At 36.4% G+C, this 17,339-nt stretch overlaps 1 pseudogene across 1 annotated transcript in view; it reads left to right on the forward strand.

Moving 5' to 3' along the window:
- The first annotated feature begins 7,349 nt into the window (after nt 1–7,349).
- Nucleotides 7,350–17,339, forward strand: part of LOC108310856 — a 46,535-nt pseudogene continuing 36,545 nt past the window's right edge. The window contains exon 1 of the transcript XR_005201767.1: nt 7,350–7,409. The product of XR_005201767.1 is annotated as a ran GTPase-activating protein 1-like (transcript). The remainder of the gene's footprint in view (nt 7,410–17,339) is intronic.

Below are 17,339 nucleotides of genomic sequence, written 5' to 3' on the forward strand. Positions count from 1 at the left end.
GCCAGATGATCAATGGTGATTACTTTTCTGGTACCGTGTTGTGAAAAGAAAATAAGAACCACTGTCTTATTACCAGGATGAGCTTGCTCTTGTTCTTTTCAACAGACTTGGTGTAGACAAAACGAAGCAAGCTGTATTATAGGATTATTTTCAACATGTCACAGATAAGGAACTCCTCCCTCCCCTCATTTATCTTTATGTTTCAGAGGTAGGACCTGCTCTACGTAGCTGCTTTACCACCTTTTACAACATTTGTTGATGATCTGTACTCTCCTCTGTACTGAGAGTAGTCACTGATGTTTCTGAGTCCTGTATCCTATTTTGAGTCTCTCTGGTTCTCATTTAAAATAGAATTAATGAGCGTTTTGTAATTCCATGACAGTTGTGCTATGTAGAGTCCATGGTTTTTATCAGAAATGCAAAGGGCATGGCAATTAACCCACACACCTGAAAAAAACACTGCAGTGAAGTCAGAATTTTGAGTACTGATCTTGCCACTTCCTTGTTGTGGACAAATAACTTGCTTTCTCTAGGCCTGTTTCCTTGGCTTGTGGATGCTGATAATAATTCCTTCCCTGCTCATTCCACAGGGTTGTCTTGAGGACCAAATGAGATTGTAGGGGCATTAACACTTTGTAATCTTACTACAAAAATGAGAGTTGCTATGAAGACTACAACTATTAAGAAGAAAATTCTTGACATGAATAAAAATTAAAGAAAAACTCTATATTGATTAAAGAATTATGTAATATTTTTGTTGATTTGCTACATTGATCAAATGCTGTGAATCTGAAAATCTTCCATAGGACTATTAAAACGCCTTTTTCCAAACATAAATATTCAATAATAAAGGGAAAAATGCAAATATCGTACATTACAGTAATTTAAACAATTTGAAGGTATCAAAAATAATTTGCAGGTATCAAAAAAATAATTTGCAGGTATCAAAAATAATTTGGAGGTAACAAAATATTAAATAATTTGCAGGTTCCAAAATTATAATTATGATTGGAAAATGGAAGTCATGAGACCCCTCATTTCCTTACTTGACTAAAACATTGAAAAAGTGCAAATTCATTCACACAAAGATATTGGGAATTATTTTCTCCCCCAAAGTGTACCTTTGGGTCATTAAAAGGATTTTAAGACCATGTATAAAAGCAATGAGTTTTTTGTTTGTTTGTTTATTTTGGTTTTTTTTTTTTTTTTTGAGACAGAGTCTTGCTCTGTCACCAGGCTAGAGTGCAGTAGCACAATCTCGGCTCACTGCAACCTCTGCCTCCTGGGTTCAAGCGATTCTTCCACCTGAGCCTCCCGAGTAGCTAGGGCAATAGGCGTGTGCCACCATACCAGGCTAATTATTTTGTATATTTAGTAGAGATTGGGTTTCACCCTGTTGGCCAGGATGGTCTTGATCACTTGATCTTGTGATCCATCCCCCTCAGCCTCCCAAAGTGCTGGGATTACAGGCATGAGCCCAGCCAAGCAATGAGTTGTTAATGGCAGAATTCTGTCATCCAGGAAAGACTGGTCTCTTTCAATTACACCAGTTAGGCAGTTACTGTTCTTACAAAAGCTATAAACTGTTTTTGTCACGTTAAGGAAAGCAACTTCAGGAAAGTCTCAGGATACAAAATCAATGTGCAGAAATCTCAAGCATTCCTATACACCAATAACAGACTTAAAGACAGCCAAATCAAGAGTGAACTCCTATTCACAATTGCTACAAAGACAATAAATTACCTAGTAATGCAACCAATAAAGGATGTAAAAGACCTCTTCAAGGAAAACTACAAACCACTGATCAAGGAAATAAGAGACGACACAAACAGATGGAAAAACATTCCATGCTCATGGTTAGGAAGAATTGATATTGTGAAAATGGCCATACTGCCCAAAGTAATTTATAGATTCAATGCTATCCCCATCAAGCTACCAACGACTTTCTTCAAGAACTGGAAAAAAGCACCTTAAATTTCATATGGAACCATAAAAGAGCCCCCCTAGCCAAGACAATCCTAAGCAAAAACAACAAAGCTGGAGGTATTACGCTAACTGACTTCAAACTATACTACAAGGCTACAGTAATCAAAACAGCATGGTACTGGTACCAAAATAAGAGACATAGGTCAATGGAACAGAACAGAGCCCTCAGAGGTAATGCCGCACATCTATAACTATCTGATCTTTGGCAAACCTGACAAAAACAAGCCATGGGGAAAGGATTCCCTGTTTAATAAATGGTGTTAGGAAAACTGGCTAGCCAGGTGCAGAAAGCAGAAACTGGACCCCTTCCTGACATCTTACACTAAAATTAACTCCAGATGGATTCAAGATTTAAACATAAGACCTAACACCATAAAAACCCAAGAAGAAACTAGACTAAAACACCAATAGCATTGTCAACAAAAGCCAAACTAGACAAATGGGATCTAATTAAACTCCAGAGCTTATGTACAACAAAAGAAACAATAGTTAGAGTGATCCAGCAACCAGAAGAATGGGAAAAAATTTTTGCAATCTACCCATCTGACAAAGGGCTAATATCCAGAATCTACAAAGAACTAAAACACATTTACAAGAAAAAAACAAACAAACCTATTCAAAAGTGTGCAAAGGATATGAAAAGACACTCTTCAAAAGAAGACATATGAGGCTAATAGACATATGGAAAAATTGCTCATCATCACTGGTCATTAGAGAAATGCAAATCAAAACCACATTGAGATACCATTTCACACCAGTTAGAATTGTGATCATTAAAAAATGTGGAGAAAACAGATGCTTGAGAAGATGTGTAGAAATACTAACACTTTTACACTGTTGGTGGGAGTGTAAATTATTTCAACCATTGTGGAAGACAGTGCGGTGATTCCTCAAGGCTTTAGAAAAAGAAATTCTATTTGACCCAGCCATCCCATTACTGGGTATATACCCAAAGGATTATAAATCATTCCCTTATAAAGACACATGCATACATATGTTCATTGAGGCACTGTTTACAACAGCAAAGACCTGGAACCAACCCAAATGTCCATCAATGGTAGACTGGACAAGGAAAATGTGGCACATATACACCATGGAATACTATGCAGCCATAAAAAGCAATGAGTTCATGTCCTTTGTAGGGACATGGATGAATCTGGAAACCATCATTCTCAGAAAACTGACACAAGAACAGAAAACCAAACACCACATGTTCTCACTCATAGGCAGGTGTTGAACAATGAGAACACATGGACACAGGGAGGGGAGCATTACACACTGGGGTCTGCTGGTCGGGGGTTAAGGGAGAGACAGCGGTGGGTGGGGATGGTGGGGAGGGATAACACGGGGAGAAATGCCAGATACAGGTGACGGGGGAATAGAGAGAACAAACCATGTTGCCATGTATGTACCTATGCAACAATCCTGCATGATCTGCATATGTACCCCAGAAGCTAAAGTACAATTAAAAAAAAAAAAAAAAAAAAAAAAAAGTGAAATTGAGAATTTCTTAGGAACATACAGAGCAATTTGACAGAGTGCTTCGTCTGCTTAATTTAATAAAAAAAAATTGGGGTATAAAAAAATAAATAAATAAAACAAAATATCAGGGCTAGGCATGGTGGCTCACGCCTGTAATTCCAGCACTTTGGGAGGCTGAGTTGGGCAGATCACCTGAGGTCAGGAGTTCAAGACCAGCCTGACCAACATAGAGACACCCCGTCTCTACTAAAAATACAAAAAATTGGCCAGGCATGGTGGCACATGCCTGTAAGCCCAGCTATGCAGGAGGCTGAGGCAGAGGAATCACTTGAACCTGGAAGGCGGAGTTTGCAGTGAGCTGAGACATTGCACTCCAGCCTAGACAACAAGAGTGAAACTCCATTTCAAAAACAAAAGCAAAAACAAAAACAAATCAACTATCAGTTCCTATTCTGGAGGAGTCCTGTCCCTGATCAGAGGGATCTGCTTCTGCTTCTCTGCTCCTCATCTCAGCACAGTGGTGAGTAATGGAAGTACAGTTTGGGAACTTTCTCTTCCTGTACTGGCACTCTCTAGAGAATGTGGGTGTCACATCTGTTCTTCTAGGTCACCACAGCAGCAGCCCACCAATTCTCCATGTGTCAGTATCCTGGACAGAACTTAGACGCTTAAGAAGGCCACCATCACTCTAGACCTTAACTTCCTCACCTGAAAAATGAGAATAAGTTAGACTGTATCTTTGATCTCCTCCCTAAAATTCTATACCCATATTTAGGACCAACAAGAAAGAGAAAAGGCTTCTTTGGCCCCATGTGGGAAGAGGTCTGTGATCCCTGCAGATCATCAGAGCCACGCTGTGCAAGGAAGCTTCTGAGTTTCTCACAGGAAGAAACCCAAATTTTGTGGGGCCTAAAGTTTATACCATTGATGTGAAAGATTATTATTGAAAACATACAATATTTTGAATACAAAACTAAATACAGAGGTGAATATCTACTTAGAATGAGAGATAAGACACTACAAAAGAATTACAAATTTTAAAATGTTGAAAAATAAAGCAAACATCATAATAATTTTATGACTTAATTGCTAACCTACTTCTATAATGCTTTTTCCTACTTTTGTGACACTATGCTCTATCCTTCTTTGTGTGACAGTAGTATTTAAAATATTTTACATGAAAACATTATAATGATAATCTTTTCTCTCAGAGCTAATAAAGTTATTTTTTATTATTGATGGTTGAGACGCACAAAACATGTGACTTCACACACAGACGTATACTCTGTAGTACCGTTATCAGTGTGTGCCCTACAAATGCAAAGATTTTGGAAAATCTCTACTTTATGGCTTATTACTATGAATGTCACATTGCTGCATACATTTCTGTTGTGGCAAGAGTTTGATAAGAACCACATACTCCAATTATAGCTTTGTTTATCTGATGAATTGAAGAAGTTTCTCTGCAAGCTAGTTCTGTTATTAGGATAGCTAGCAATAACTTCATTATACACGAAAGTGGCTTTAAATCACATAAATATGTTTCACTGAATGCAAATTAAATGTATCCCTAATTCAACTTTCAATTAGCTCAATTCTAATAACATCTATGCTCATTCTAATGCCACCTGACTAAAGGAAGAGTGCTTTGCAGGAAAAGAAGTAGAAAGATACAGAGGACTTAACAAATTGTGGCTAGAAACATCTTAATTTAAAAATTTGATGAAACTTCACACAAAAAAAATACTTTTCTCAGGTCTTTGGAAGGCACCATGTAAGTGCCCCTGAAGGTTATGTCTCATTGGCTTTACGGCACATCTTCCCTCATCCTCCAGTTGGCTCCAGACCAGCAGCCTGGGGTAGAACACAAATCTAGACTATGGCTCCAAAAGAAGATACTGGAAGTTGAATCTGGAAAGTCACATGAAAGAGCAAAGTCCAGGAGTTTCTGTAATATTCTAAATGTAGGATGAATGAAGTCACTGCCTCCATCTTGCATTAAAGACAATATGAAAACAGACAGCTTTTATCCTAGACAGAAGAATAGGAAATGAGCAAGACTAGGCTAGCATTTCATACTGTCAAAGGAGCCAGAGCACTCTTTTTCACTAGAGCCTACTGTCCATTGCAAAATGCAGCGAGGTTACTGGAAGCCAGGATAAAATTAGTGATGTCTGTTAGGACACATAGGAAAGTGGTACTATATGACCACATATTTAACACTCGTGCTTTGAAAAGTCAATCGAAATCACAGTACATAGGTGAAGTGAGTTGCAGATAATCTATAGAGATTCAACCTACATTCTAAATAAAAACAGTCATCAAGAGACCAAAAAAAAAAAAAATCCTTAGGTATGTAAGAACAAATGGATAATACAATTTAAATGAAAAACTGTAAGCATGTCCAAGTCAGTTATATACTAAGAGGAATTTAAAAGTAGCATAATCAAGGAAGAAAATACCTCTCTCTCCTGGTTTGAGCAACTTGATGGTATAGGCAGGTAAGCCAGCAGTAGTTATGTTCTGTTCATTAGACTTAAGAAGGATTTGCAAATACCCATAACTCGTGACTGCAGAACAACTAGAAGAAACTGGAAAATCTGGTTCTAATGGATAAAAAGATGAAACACAATATTTGCCCTCACAATTCATATATTCAGGTAGAAAAGTATAATATATTAGGTCATAAGCTTTAACATGAGATTTGCTTGCAGTAATTTTATTGGAGCATGCCCTCAGGAACAACACTTGCATTGAAATGAGGAAAGCAGAATGGTGCAGAGGGAGAAGTTAACCTGCAGTGCAGTTGCAACCGAGCCTTTGGCAAATTCTGCAGAACGCTCTGGGGCTGAGACAATCCTTCAGAGTTGTTCTTTAGTGAAGCAGTGGGATCTCTGAGCCACCACAGTAGACTAGTCACTGGATACAGGTTGTCCCTTGGGTGAAGTGTATAACCTTGGTGGGGTAGGGTATATAACTGGGTGAAGAAGCTCCCTTCAGATCAAGGGCATTTTCTGGAAAATACTCAGCTATGAGTTCTCTGCAGCCAACCATCCCCGTAGCCAGTGGTATAAACATCATCCTAAAGAGGCAAATCTGGGCAGTATGTTCAAGTGCCCACTACAGACAACAACATGAAGAAATAAAGTAAAATTTAGAGCAGCATTCTAAGCTCCAGAATCCTTCAGCCTTAGTTGATGGATCAATTTCAAGATGAGAGAGAGCAGAGAGGGAACAACTTTCTGATCATCCTCTCCTATGTGAGTCTCTTCTGAATCAAGATCACATGGCTCTCAAAATCCTTGTTAAAATGTCAATATGTCCCTTGAAAGTTGTGAGGCACTGTTCTAAAGGTACCAATCACCACTTTAGAGAAGAAAATAAAGATAATGCTATATTTAGATGGACTATGCTGCAAATGAGTATTCTCACTAGAAAATGGCAATGAAGGCTTGTGTCTCACCAAGGACTTTGTGAGGGCCATGGCTATCCTAGAAGATGACAAACTGCAAAAGTCACCTAAGGGAATGAAAGAGCATTTCAGTCAAATATCCTATTCCTTCCTATTTTACTAGGCCAGCCCTGCTGCTCCTGTCCTGTTTTGAATATTCTATTTCTGTTTAACTACATTCTGTGATTCTGTCCCCTGATAGCAGATGCTCCACACTTGGCAGACTGTGGGCAATTGAAGGATTTGTTTACCTTTGCTCTGAAGCTCTGTGACATTTGTTCTTGCATTCCCATACAGGCAACAGAAGGAAAATAAATGCATAACATAGAAAAGCAACTACCATTACTTCAAAAATAGGCTGGCTCGATATGTGTTTTCTCTTAACTGCAATTAAATATTTTTTTATAATAGTGAATGCCAAATAAGCGCAATGGTCCAAGAGAAAATAGAGAAAACAAATGCTAACAGCCGCCATGTGGCAATCCCAGTTGTACTTGGATATAGTCATTAACTTTGCTTCTCTAGAATTTATACAGAAAATAATGTTATTCCTTAATATTACTCAGAAATGTTGCAAATTAAGTCTCTGTCAAGTGAATTCAAGATTTGCAAGTAAAAACTGTGGAATTAGGAATTTAGCAGGGCAAAATTGAGGTGATTCCTCCACTTTTCAAAATATATTCTGTCATTTTCCAAAGAAAACTGTGGCTAGTACAGGGTGTAAAACTCTCAGTCAGTAGTCTACAGGTTTATAATTTTTTCTTGGAGACCATAATTTGAACTACATTATTTCTATTTTCTGTATTTCAGCTGAATTTTTAAATTAATTTTCAATTTCCAGACCACTTACTATTAAAACTTCCTTGTTCTCTTTCTTTCCTACCATTATATCTTTTTATTTTTATAGACTCAAATCAATCTTCTAAGGCCCTAAATTTAAGCATATCTGTAGGCTGCTAGCCAAAATTATCTTAGAAAAGATGTTTGACTTTATGATTTACATGAAATAAGAATTACTTTACGTACTGCCTGTGATGCTTTTTGGTTTTGCTAATAAAAATGGTATGTGACAAACAGTTCCTTAATGATTTCTTTCCGTTCACTCTTGCTATTTTGCTAGGCATTTATTTCCCAAAGACCCAGACAGATATTTTAAATGGTTAGCATATTATACATATAACCCATAATTAGGCAATTTTGTTTACCCTGGAGGATTCTGGTTATACCCAGCCATTTTATGTTTCAATTCAGTTGGTGTTTTTGACTTTTTCTCTTCAGAGCACAGTAGATGAGAATGCCCATTCTAGTCGCAATAGAGATTCAGAAAAAGAATTAAATACCTAATACTTAGTTACCCTAAGATTAAGTAGGTATTTGTCATAAAATTTCCCTAATCAATTGTAACTTTTTCTTTGTGGTTTCTAAATTTTTATGTCTGAAGTTCACTTCTACATCAGAGTTGGGCCATAATGTTCTTCCTAATCTCTATTAAGCATGGAAATTGATCATTTGGAACTATAATTAAACATAAGATTCTCAAGAAAAGAATTCTAGCACAGAGATTGTTCCTATACATGTTAGATAACACTTAATGAAGCATTTTATATCCTGTTAAAACTTTATACCATGCAGTCTGTATACAAAATGGTTATTGAAACAGTTTTAATATTTTAAAAATTATATAACTTCTCATCTAAATAACAAAGTTGGGACTGACACTATAAATCAAACAGGCCAGAGGCAAGTATTATATGATATGTATTACTCTTAGTCATTACATTAATATTAATAATATTCATAGGGAATTATACCATTAATTTTTCATAAGACCTAAAAAAGTCATATTACTGCAATAATTAAATAACAAAACACAACGGATGTGGGATTCTAGCTGAATACAAATAGTATTTAAATAGTTATGCTTCAGTTTTGCTATAGTGGTATACACTCAAGATTTAGCTGAGTTATTTTGTTCTAGCTATGTGAAATAACCCAACCAATTTTCCTCCTTGCATACAAAAGGCATATTTTGTGCAGTAAAGTTTTCTCTTCATCTGAATTGAAGAAACTTTCCCTCTTCCCCTTTTTAATCCATCTTTTAAAAACCACATTTTAGCCGAGCCTTAAGTGAATAACACTCCTAGAGAAACAATTTTTTTTTTAACTCCAAAGACACAACTTTCTTGTGCCTTCTCTCACACAATCTGGGAATTTTTAATTGCAGAGCATTACTAGCCTTATCATAGACCCATCCAACCACATCCACTTATAGGGATTAAAATTGTGCCTGAGGCACTTTCTGTGCAGATGTATTATTCTTGAAAGCTATAAATGAGTCACGATATTACTGATTGTGAAAGGGAAGGTTGAAACACACAGCAAGAGCAGAAGTTAGTTGATCCCACACTAATTCTTTCCACTTCTTTTAACACTAGATAAAATTAGGTATCTGCTGTGATCAACTAGGCATTCAAACATGATTTATTTGGCTTAAGCTATCTCCATGCTTCATTCACATATTCATTAATCCAGGGCCTGCCTCCTGGGCTTTTGTAACACGTCATGCTCCTATCTTCTCCATTAATAGAGTTTTCTGTTCTGTTAGTCAGGATGGGATAGGCTAGGCTGTGATAACAAACTAAGGCTAAAATCTCAATGGTTAGACAATGCAAAGATAGATTTCTTACTCATACAAAGTCTAAGGAAATCAGGCAACTCTCTAGGGCATTTAATTTAGCCTCCAGGCAGTGACTCAGTAACCCACCTACATCTATCCCATGGTTTTGCCATCTCAACATTTGTAGTGGAAGAGATTACCTAGAGATTACACTGCTGCTGTTCTGTGCTTTGGCCCAGAAGTGACAGGCATTTGCACTTTCAGTCTATTGGTCAAAACTAGTCATACATTTCTGGGATCTGCAACCAGGGAAGGTGGCCCATGGTGTCTGTCTGCTGGTAGAATTCTTGTTACACTCACTACTTTACCACCATAAAATTAGCTATCTAAGAAATTATGAGTCAATATCTTTTGACTCTTTAAGTGAAAAGAATACTTGAAACATCACCATTTACTGAAGTGATTTGTTTGTTTTAATGAAATAAGTGTAATTATTGAGTTAGGTAATTAGCTTTTATAATTTATCATTAGATAAAAATATTCTTCATATATACATATATATTGAGACATAGTCTCACTCTGTCGTCTGGGCTGGAATGCAGTGGCAGAGTCTTGGCTCACTGCAACCTCCACCTCCTGGGTTCAAGCGATTCTTCTGCCTCAGCCTCCCGCGTAGCTGGGATTACAGGCACACGTACCACACCCAGCTAACTTTTGTATTTTTAGGGGTTTCACCATGTTGCCCTGGCTGGTCTTGAACTCCTGACCTCAGATGATCTGCCTGCCTCGGCCTCCCAAAGTGCTAGGATAACAGGTGTGAGCCACTGATTCCAGCCTTCATATATTATTTTTAAACCCTTTAGATTTTTAAAAGTTAAACATCACATTACGTTTCATCTAGAAATGTAAAAGCCAATATTAATAGAGGTACATTTATTTATCATGCATCTTTTTCCCTTTCAAAGAGCCCCAGCTTCCAGTCTGTATTACTACCAGTAGGTGCTGAAATGATTATCTCTAGTGAATAATTACTTCATTACTTCTTAATTATTAATATCCATAGTGCTTCTACCCACGCAACCTAAGGATTAAGGAGAAATTCTGCTCCTTTGTCTTCCTCATCTTTCTTATACAAGCAATCATTAAATTCTGTCAGTTCTACTTTATCAATAGCTCTCAGATCTGCTTATTTCCTGGCTTCTCCATTGTCACAATATCTCATTTCACATTTCTGCCATCTCTCACCTATATAACTATGAAAGCCTCCTTACTTTTCTGAATATCATATTGCACATCATCAATCTATTCTCTGCTCTTCATCTGCCTTTATAAATACAGCAATCTAGTTGTTCATGTGTATGTAAATTCAAATGCAGTCACATAATCATCATCAACCACTAGCTTATGTTGTACTCTGAGCATAGAATATCAAAGCTTAATATGTCCTGCTAACCTCTCCAGCTTCATCACTGCAAACTTCACCTACAGCACCTATTGAGATCTAATTGTTCTCAGGATCATATTTCTCTCATTATTGGAGATATTCACTGTATCTCCTTATGTCTGAAATACTCTGACTTCATGGTTCCCACTCCCAACTAATTTCTCTTTATTTTTGGGCACTTGGTTTAACAGTTGTCTCTAAACTTCAGTGAGGTCCTCTTCCTTCAAGCTTTCACACTTCGTGATGGTCCCATCATATCATAACTATCACTGCACAAGATGGTAATTTCCTCCTTGTTGTGGGCCTCTCCAGTTACATCAGCATTGTTTAAGGTGTGTTCCAAAGAGTACCTTCATCTGAATCACTTAGGGAGCTTGTTAGAATTATAGGTCCTAAGATATCACTTTAGATCTATGGAATCAGAATCTCTAGGAGTTAGGGCTGGGACTCCAAATTTAAATAAATTACCCAGGTAATTCTAAGCTTACTAAATTTGAGGAGCTATTACAATAAGGCTGCAGGTCCTCTGCAGACAGACTGGGGCTTCAGTATTTTCTTCCTGTGCATCCTCTTCTGTTTAGCATGGTGCCTGGTGCATGATATGTAAGCAAGAATGAATCATGGATATTTTAGCCATTTGCAACATAGTGGTCAATACCTCCAAAAACCTGATCTTCATAACTTAACAGAGATTAAGCCTAGATTTAATGGGCTCATTAAAAATATGTAAACAACCTGAGGTTTATAAACTTATCATTAAATTGTAAGTGTTTCTAATTTACCAATCATTTTTACATGTTTCTATTTAAGCTTTATTTCTAAGTGTTATTTAACATATGTGAAATTGTGAAACAAATTCTAATTCTTTTTTGAATTATTTTACATTTTTTATTATCTAAACGTTTTTAAACTTTTATTTTAAAATGCTCTGCTGAAGTTATACTATGTAGTTTTTACACTTAACCTGTCCATAGATATTCCAGATACCTAAGATATTACTATATTTATTTCTCAGATTCATGCATTCATTCATTGGGCAAATATTTAGGAAGCACACACTATGTGTCAAGCACAATGTTAGGTATTGCATACACTGGTAAACAAAAGAGACATAATAGTTCCTGCTCTTCAGAGCACATATTGTTATTGGGACACAAGCATTAGATAAACAAACAAATATATGTGTTGGTGGAAGAAGTGTGTATGTGTATGTATTACACAAAATGTGAAGTGCCAGGAAAGAAATAAAAAGGGGTGCTATGTGGGAATAAGAAGATCATGGGCTTATTTAATGTCTACCCATGGCTTCCTTGGAAAAACATTTCTGCTGAAGTTGAAGGATGAGTGAAGTTGTCAATATCAATGAGGGATAGATGGAACAATAAGTACAGAAGCTCTGGGACAGAAACTTGGGTGTTCAGGAACCTAAAAGAAGCCTAAGATATCTGAAGGATCATGAGCAAGTGGGGAGGTGGCCCAAGATAAGGTTGGAGACACAGCTTCCAGTCAGGTCAGGATGGACCTTGCCAGCCATGAAAGAGTTTGACTGCTCTTCTAACAGCAATGGGAAGTTATTTTGGGGTTAAACAGGGTTGACATATAATTAGATTTTTAATTTTTAAGAGAGCATTCTCTCTGAAGTATAGAGAATGGAGTTTAGAAAAGGAAGAGATTATTGAAAGGGATTAGATGGATATTGAAGTTGTTCAGATATGAGAGGGTGGATTCTGGTATCGGCAATGAAGAGAAATGAGCAGATTGAGGTATATTTTGGAGGTTATAGCAATAATAATTGCTGATGGGCTTGACCCCACAAGAAGAGGGGCTCGAGGTGGGGTTTGCAGGGAGGGAAGTCAACCTTGAGTTAAAAGCTTTGTAGTGCCATTGACTGAAAGCAGGAAGCCTGAGGGAGAGATAAGCTGGGAAGTGGAAGAGATTTACAAGAGTTCAGTTTAGGATATGTTAAGGTTGCAATGCCTCTGACACATTTCAGTAGAGAGGTCAAGTAGGTACTTCATTAACTGGTATGAAATATAAACCACCAAGGAAGCTCAAATGTTCTCACCACCTCAATCATATTCTGAGATTAATGTTAGCAGCATTTCCATAATATTATTTTTGTTGATACCATGGTCCATTTTTACAATTAATGTAGGGATAAACCTCTAAATTTAACCCCCGTTACCCTGCTGTATCTTTCTACCCTGAAGAAACTCAGAAGACAGAACAAATTTATTCAAATTCTAAAGTAAATTAATATTTGAACTGGAGTAAAATAATCACATATATTTACCTCTAGACATTTAAAATAGGCATTCGAATTCAAGACAATATATGCATTTTCTCACTTTATTGTTGAATATTTTAAATGTCTGTCATTTTACATACTCCAAATTAACTGCAAATCTGCAATGACAGCTGTTTTACATAAGAGAGGATAAATTAGTAACTGAGCTCAACAAGCATTTATTGAGCATAAACTTGATGGATAACAATAATAATAGATCACTTTTATTAACGGGCTTACTAAGTTACAGACAATATTCAGTGCTTTCTCATATAATTTTTACTTTGAATTTCACTAAAAGTCTATAAGTACTATTATAACCCCCATTTCACAAGAAACAGACTTTAGAGAAATTAAGTAACTTTTCTAAAAGCTCACAGCTAAGGAGTGGCAGAAAGAGGATTCTAAAACAGTTCACCAGACATCTAAATTTTTGCTATTAACCTTGAAGTTAGGCTGCCTAGAAACTTCAAAGGATGAAGAAAGAACATAACTCATTTAGTGTGTTGATATCCAGCCTAAGAGGAAAGTGAGGAAGAAGGAATTAAGATCTGTTGAGAGCCTGCTGCCATCCTTTGCCCTACCTAAGGCAAAGACTTCCCTCCTCTTTAAGCCACGACATCCCGCAATTGCTTTCTCTACATCCAACTATATGAATATGGAGCTGGCCTCGGTAGCCTCTAGGGCACTAGGAAGCTTTATTTGTAGAGATGAGACTGCAAGCCCAGGAGAGTGGCTGGTTTCCCATCTCAGACTGAACACTGATGGAAGAACCAGGGCAAACATTCCAGACCAAAGTGTCAAGAAATTGATGCGTATGAAACAGGGAAATAGAGCTTTCCATGTGCTCCTTACTCACCGGAAGTCTTTCTTGAAATTTAGGGCTAAATCCTTGTTAGTCTGTGTTATGTTGCTTGGCCTCCCTCCTTCATTATGTATCTTCCTCAGGGACTTTACTGGAAATGGTAGATGGATTCAGGATTTCTAGGGCCATGATCTAGTAACATTAATGTCATCTTTAATAAAACCCAATTCCATTAGCCTTAATACCTGCAATGTACCAGGACTTGGAATACAGTTAATCCTCTGCTTCACAGTGCTTGATTGGTTTGGTAGTACCATTGTGCCTCCTATACTCAGGGCTCATAGTTTGGGACTTTAAGAAGCTAGAATTCAAATTTCCTAACCACAGAAGATTCTTATATATTCAAAAACTAACTTCTCCTGACTGCTGTGTGTGCCGGTGTGATTGCAGATGCATTCTACAATTAAGAGAACAGCTTCTGTTTTGAATTGTGGTATGACTACATTCTCAGTGTAAAATTTTGTGCAGCACACTCAACTTCTTTGTGCCTCAGTTACCAAAGGCACAGAATGGTAGTGATAAGATAGGATAGCAATAAAGATCAAGTGATGTATACACTGGAGTGCTTACATCAGGCCTGACACCAGAAAATATGTTATGTGCTAGAAAGTACACCTATTTCACTTTGCACAAAGCTTTTTAGCTGTAATTACTAACCAGTTAGACATTCTATTAATTGCTTATCTATAGCTCTTCATTGTTACCTCTGTTACTGAAATAATCAACATATTCCATAAAAAGATTTCTTATTGTTTCATTGTATTATCAACTCTATTAACTCTTTGCATCTCTCATTTGGATCTCTACCTATTTTTAGATGAATTTCTTTATATAGGTAGAGTATTCACCTATATTTCCCATTGTTTCTATGTGATTCCAATTCTACATGGTCAGCAAATTTTTAAACATATACCATTTTTATTTTAACTTCCTAAATATCCTCAAGGTATGTTTTATTATCCCCATTTTACAAAGAAGGCAAATATATGCCCAATGCTAGGTATTAAAAGTCTTCACCAAGATTCAGACCAAAACTATGCTACCTCCCAAGTTACTCAGAATAAATAACAATTACAAAATAAACAAAATAATAATTAAGTGCTAAATGAAGGGGTACTTGACTTGAGTGCAAATGTGATCCTAAAAAGAGAAGCTCCATGAAGGTACCCTTTTTTAAAGAATGGCTTCAGTGGGAAAGCACGATATGAGCTTGTCCTGACAGAGAGGTTTGGTGAGATGGCAGGTTAATGATGGCTTTGCCTAAATACATGGAACTTGAAAACAAAAAATGACAAGTGTCAGGCACAATAAAGAGTACCTACCTGAGCAAAAGCTAACTGTTGAGAAGTTATAGGAGATGTGGTTAGTTTTAAAAATGGGCCAGTTTGTAAATGGCCATAAAAACTAAGTGAGAAATTTTGAAATGAATAAAAACGACCATTTCTTTTTGGTTATTTTTTTTAACATTTTCTTTTCTCTACTGATATGATACTTATTCCCTTTGGCTTTATAGCAATTCTCATGTAGGCCTCAAATTTCACTTGAAATGCTTTCTCCTCCAGGATGTCTTCCCCAGTATCTTCAGGCACGGTTACGCACACTCTCTTCTTTTCTCCCTTGGCGCTTAACAGGGAGAATGCAGCAATTCTCCCATTAATCTAATGATTTCTCAACTATTTGTGTTCTCCAGTGAGTTGTGGAAACACTGGAGGACAGGAAATATGTTATGTGTGTTTTTTTGGATCCTAACATTCATCTTAATGTCTGACACACAGCAGGCACTTAATAGATGCTTGCTGCTTGAATGAACAAGCAAATGAACGGTTCTGTAGAAGAGAAATGATAGCGAAAGTGCTATCTGATAAAAACACGAAGAATGGACTGGAACAGGAGACACAGGCCGTCAAAGTGTTCATGTCATAAAAATGTATCAGGAGTATGACTGGGACAATATGTAGGGAGTGCTCTGTTACATGCTGATGCTGAATCACCAATCATACAAGAGTAGCTTAATCCTGTGACTCTGACTCTCCAAAGTTAGCCTATCAAAAATCAATAATGTGAAAAATTACTCTAAATAGATTTGACAAAAAAGACAAATATGATTTAATTTGAATCAAAGGTTTTGAGGCAAAAATTCTTCAGCATTTTTTTCTAATGAGGACTTAGAAAACAATTGTTAAACTGAACTGTTCAAATCTTTTAGATTTTTTTTGCTATGCATAGTCTAGAGCAATAATTAGAATTTATCATGGAAAAGTTCACTATATTGAAATCTACAAACAAACAAAAAACTATAGTATTGTGAGACTACAGTTTCCCAAATTCATTTCTTTTGTCTTGCTTATCCCATAATGTACTATGACAATATGGCATTCTTGGGGGAGAAAAAGGAAAAGAGTGAATTTCCATAGCCTTATTCCTAACCATGGCCTCAAGCAATGGAAGATTTTCCATGTGCCAAACAATTAAGATTCCCCATTGCACCAAATGAATTGGCCTAAATGAAATTTTATCTATTATACCTGGTGGAATCATTGCATCTCCCTTCCTAAAGAATAAGCAACTTATTAAGAATAAATTGAATGTGGATTCAAGTTAAACATTAATGTTAGAATATATTTTCCTTTAAAAATCTGTACATTTATGAAATCATCCATTTTTATGGGGAGGAAAGATAATTTAATTGATTTCCACCATTGCTCAATGAATACCTTCAGGCAAAATCCATCAGAGGAACATCTCTACCAGAAGGAAACACAAATTCAGTGAATACTTATATGCAACATTTGGAAATTCAGGCTCCAGGCTGATGAAAGTGATTCAAATGACTGCCTCTCATTAAATGTTGAGAGCAAAACAGAACTGATATGTCACTCTAAATGAGCAACTCTTTCAACTGTTATACAGGGTAGTATAATGTCTTGAACATTTCTTTCTTATAAAAAAATTAAAGTAATAATCAATGGAGTAATTCAATCATTACATAAGGTAATGAAAAGACAACTGGAAAATGCATAAATTAATATACAGAATATATATTCTAAAATTAGAACACAAATTAAAGAAGCCACATTAGCAAAACAGAACTAATGAATGCCATAAGACTTTTTGTTCTCAGTATTGCTCCCAAACATGAAATAAATCTAAATTTATTTTTGTTTTATTAAAACAGCATATTTTAAAAAAAAGATTAAAATAACTGAT

This window comes from Cebus imitator, unplaced genomic scaffold, assembly GCF_001604975.1.
Source record: "Cebus imitator isolate Cc_AM_T3 unplaced genomic scaffold, Cebus_imitator-1.0 Scaffold109, whole genome shotgun sequence".
NCBI classification, from domain to species: Eukaryota; Metazoa; Chordata; class Mammalia; order Primates; family Cebidae; genus Cebus; species Cebus imitator.